This window comes from Bidens hawaiensis, unplaced genomic scaffold (genome assembly GCF_021521415.1).
Source record: "Bidens hawaiensis isolate Kalapana, Puna unplaced genomic scaffold, B.hawaiensis_p1.1 tig00002423_1, whole genome shotgun sequence".
NCBI classification, from domain to species: domain Eukaryota; kingdom Viridiplantae; phylum Streptophyta; class Magnoliopsida; order Asterales; family Asteraceae; genus Bidens; species Bidens hawaiensis.
The window spans coordinates 1,398,160-1,403,045 of NW_027491133.1; the positions used below are offsets into that span (position 1 = coordinate 1,398,160).

At 36.0% G+C, this 4,886-nt stretch overlaps 1 long non-coding RNA gene across 1 annotated transcript; it reads right to left on the reverse strand.

Moving 5' to 3' along the window:
- Positions 1–268: 268 nt before the first annotated feature.
- LOC143619283 (uncharacterized) lies at positions 269–4,491 on the reverse strand. Its single transcript, XR_013151161.1, has 2 exons — positions 3,943–4,491; positions 269–1,309 (listed from the first exon to the last, which is right to left on the reverse strand). It is a non-coding gene; the product is annotated as an uncharacterized LOC143619283 (long non-coding RNA).
- Between the last annotated feature and the right edge of the window lie 395 nt (positions 4,492–4,886).

Sequence of the window (4,886 nt, forward strand, 5' to 3'; positions counted from 1 at the left end):
CCAATCCGTACACACTCGAACCCGATAAGTTGACAGCCGGTTACCCCCAGTTGTTTATAATTTGAAATTTGTATTTGAATTATATGTAACTTAGTGTTCCTAGTTTTGTTCCTTTATTTTAGGATAACATGTGTATATGTATACGGTTTCAAAGTTAATCAAATCATTCTGGTTGAATATTTCATATGGTATCAGCCAGGGAATCCCTCCCTCATCACTAAACATCAGGCAACAACAAACCTGCAATTTTTTTCCGGCCAGTTATCTCTTCCGTCACTATGTCACCAACCAACTCTACTGAACAACCTCTAATCACCAATCTTTCTCCCACAAACTCCTCCCTCACTGTTGTCTAATTTCCTCCATCCATCAAGCTTCTTTCTACCAATTTCCTAAGTTGGAAAACACAAGTCGAAGCCTTCCTTCATGGCTTAGACCTGTATAAGGTTATTAATGGCTCTCACCCACCACCTACACCCACCACAGATGATGCTGGGAAACACACTTCCATTTACTCCACTTGGTTCCGCTAGGACCGGTTATTATTTGGTGCCTTGGTTGGCAGTCTTTCCCCTTCCATCGTTCCCATAATAACCAATGCCAAATCCTCCTTAGATGCTTGGAACATACTTTTAAAGACATATGCATCCACCTCACGTGGACATATTAGACAATTGCAACACCGAATCAAACAATCCGCTAAAACCCATGACCAATCCATCACCAACTATATGCAATCAATCAAGACACTTGCTGATGAACTTTCCATTCTTGGCAAACCAATCGATTCTGAGGACATTACTAATATCGTCCTCACGGGCCTTGATTAAACCGCCTACAAATCAGTCATAGACGCCATTCTTGCTCGAGACAATCCGATCTCGTTTCATGAACTGCACGAAAAATTAATTAACCATGAGTTATCAATTGCTCAAAACTCTACACCCACTACCAACTTACATCACCCGACCACGGCTTTTGTAGCTCACAGTCGCCATTCTTTTAAACAATGGCAAATCAGAAGCCAATCTCAACACCACAATAGAAATGATGGCATCTTACCAACCCCAAACCAACCCACTCTCGACCATTTTTAGGCAAATGCCAATTTTGTTTCAAACAAGGACATTCATTGACATCTTGTCATGCATTTAAGAAACAATACCCTCAAGTGGTACTTCCATCTCTCCCTAGACAAGGCTCAACAAACCCACATGCTCACATGATTGGTGTTTCAACCTCAAACTCATTCAACACTCCTTTGCTTTTTGACAGCGGTGCATCTCATCACATCAAAATGATTTAAATGCTTTATGTGACATTCTTCAAATTCGGGTTTTGGACTTTCTTTTTTGCGTTTTATTTTAATAAATTATACGTCGAACCCGTATTGTATTATAAACCCGACCTGGTAATTTTATACATCATTTAAGTCGATCTTTAAATCTTCCACGTACTTGGTCCATCAAACCCATCATGTAGGCGTGTACTAATCTTTGTTTATTTAACACAAAAATAGTTTATAAGTTGTAAGGGGTAATCTTTGTCATTTTTGAACCTATATTAACATTTATTAAGTTTTATACCCCTTTTTATAAAACACTTGGAACTTGGAGGGCATTTTATGTAAATATGTATCACATATATAAACCAAACATTATAACATAACCCTAACATATCTTATTCAGCCGCCACCCCTCTCCCCTAGCCGTTTTCCGGCGAGCCCGAGCCTCCGACCACCCATCTCCGGCTCCGGCGACCTCCAGCGGTTACTCCGGCCACCACCATCTCCTTCCCGTTTTTATCGATCTCCGGTCACCCAACTATCCCTCTCTCGGCTTTCCGGCAGCCCCGCAACACCTCTCATCTCCGTTCGTTTTTCCGGCACCACCCTTCCCCTCTGTTTCGTTTTTCCGGCAACCGGAATTCCGGCCGCCGTGTACCCGCTGTGCCCTAACCCCGTCGCTCTCTCTCTCTTTCTTTATCTTTCTCCCTCGTTCTCTCTGTCCTCTCTCTTCGTCTCTCACACTCTCTCTCGGCTCTCTCACACACACTCTCTCTCTCTCTCTGCCTCTCTCTCTCCCACCGTCTCTCTCTCTCTCTCTCTCTCTCGGCCTCTCTCTCGGGTGGAAACATTCTCCGACGACCGTTGCTCGGCTCCGACATTGTTCTCGACCAAACATCATGGTAAGGAGATTTAGAGTTTTAATCGTCCTTATATACAACTCATAGTCGGTAATCGAGTCACAAATCCGGTTCCCCCTTAAACCGACTTTGGAGAGTGTTGGAATCATTTTTATTTATCTCATAACTTATTATAAAACTTATTATTACTATGATTACTATTAGTATTATTATTATTTTCTTTAACAAAACAAATTTTATTTTTCTTATTATTATTATTATCATTATCATTATTTGCATAAATTATAGATTATTATTACTATGATTATTATTATCATTATTAGTATGATTATTAAGTAATGCTATAAATTCTATTATACAAATATTATCTACTTGTTTTATTAAACCGAAACCCATGTCGGGCCTAGTTACCATTTAACGTCATCGTCACTCGAGTCATATCTTTTTATAACTAATACTATTATTATTAAAATGTTATAAGTATTAGTTATTATTAATATGGCACATATAATTAGTATAATAATAATAATTATTATTAAAACTTATAAATCTATTAATAACGTATTCAACAATAAGGAATAATTATTATATTTATTATTACTACTACTATTAGTTTTAACAACAATTCTCAATTTGTAGTATTATTATGTATTATCATCATCTTTATCTTATATATATATATATATATATATATATATATATAATAACATGTTATAAAATTATTATTATCATTACTATCTTTATCATTAATAATATTATTATAAACTTTATTATAAATTCATTTTTATAAAAACCGAACCCTTGATTTAAAACCCGTCTTGTTTCTATTTAATATTGGTTTAGTTATTTAAAAGCTCAAATAAAATAATATTATTTTACTTTAAATTACCAATTAAGTACGAGTCCCTAATCGTTAACAAATTAACCGGTAATCCGATTTAACAACCAAGCCTTCGCGTTCAATGTTTCAAATGAAGTTTCAACTAAAGTTCAAGTTCATTAATATATTTTATTTATTCGTTTTCATTTAGCTTTCAAGTTGGATTCGTTCGTTTCGTTCGCAAGCTTTCTACATTTCGATCATTTGTTATTTCTCGATTCGTCAATTGAGGTGAGTACATTTCATCCCCCGTTTTCCCTTTTATGTTTTGGGGGTAACATGCATACTTATTCAAAACAAGAATGATTTATTATACACTTTTCTCAAACCACAAACTTTAGGGTATATGATACTTGGAATACTTGCTCTTTTGTGTGTTATATGCCTCATATGCTTTACGTGTGCGAGTGTTTATGTTTATGTTGTTGTTGAGCCTCATTAAGTATGACTATATGCTCCCCTAACTACTTAGCCTTGTGCTAGTAGAATAGGGCCTCATTATCCGAGTATGTCGGTTGTTACCGAGTAGAAAGGATCCTCATTTACATATGTTTTATATGCCACGATTGATGCTTTTATTTATAGTCTCATATACGTTTGTGGATTTCGCTCATATTATATATACTTAAACTATGAAATTGCTCACCAACATACGTGTTGACAAAATATTATTTTATGCATTGTTACAGGTTTGACTTTTATCGACTTGAGGACTTGACAGAAAACGTTACACAAGACTATTAGGATACTAGTAAAACGAACAATATTTGTTTACTTGTGTTCAATTTGTTTGTAGATGTGTTGTTTATTGATTTGTGAAATAAATGAGTTGATTAAATATTTTCACTTTAATAGTGTCTTGTGTTTTGGGCAATCGGTTGCACCCCGGCATGTTCCGCCTTTGGTCGGGGTGTGACACTTTATCCCTCCACACACCCTATGATGGTACTGATGAACTTGTCATCGTTGATGGTTCGTCCTTGACTATTACTCATGTTGGTTCATTAACGATCTATTTCTCTAATATTCCTTTTATCCTAACAAACGTTCTTTGTGTTCCTTCTATATCTAAAAAGGTAATATCTATTTCCAGATTATTTATTGACAATCACATACTAATCCAATTTTTCTCTTTTAATTTTCTTATCAAGGACTTCCACTCCAATCAACTCCTACTCCGAGGAACGACTAGTCGTGGGATCTATGAAGTTCGTTCAACGTCTCCACCATCGGCCTTTCACGTGCATTCAAATAAGTCCATCTCTTGGCACCACCGCCTTGGACATCCTCATTTCCAAGTTATTCAATATTTAGCTTCTATTGTTCCTACTATTAATGTTTCCAACAATAATTGTAATTCGTGTCGCATTAATAAAAGCCACAAGCTTCCGTTTCATACATCTTCTCTTTCTTCTACCAAACCTTTAGAATTAATATATTTTGATGTTTGGTCATCACCAATTACATCATTTGATGGTTATAAATATTATATAATATTTGTTGATCATTTTACTAAATATATTTGGATTTATCCTTTAAAACATAAATCCGACTCACTTACGACATTTACTCGATTCCAATGTCCCGTTGAAAATTATTTTCAAACTAAAATTAAGCAATTGTTCTCCGAAAATGGTGGTGAATACATTAAACTAGCACCTCATCTTGCTTCTTGTGAAATCACTCATCTCACCTCTCTGCCTCACACACCCGAACATAATGGCTATGCCGAACGACGACATCGCCATATAGTAGAAACCGGCCTCACACTTCTTTCTCAGGCACACATACCTTTAAAATTTTGGTCCTTTGCCTTCATAACTACTACCTATTTAATTAACCGACTCCCCACAACTACACT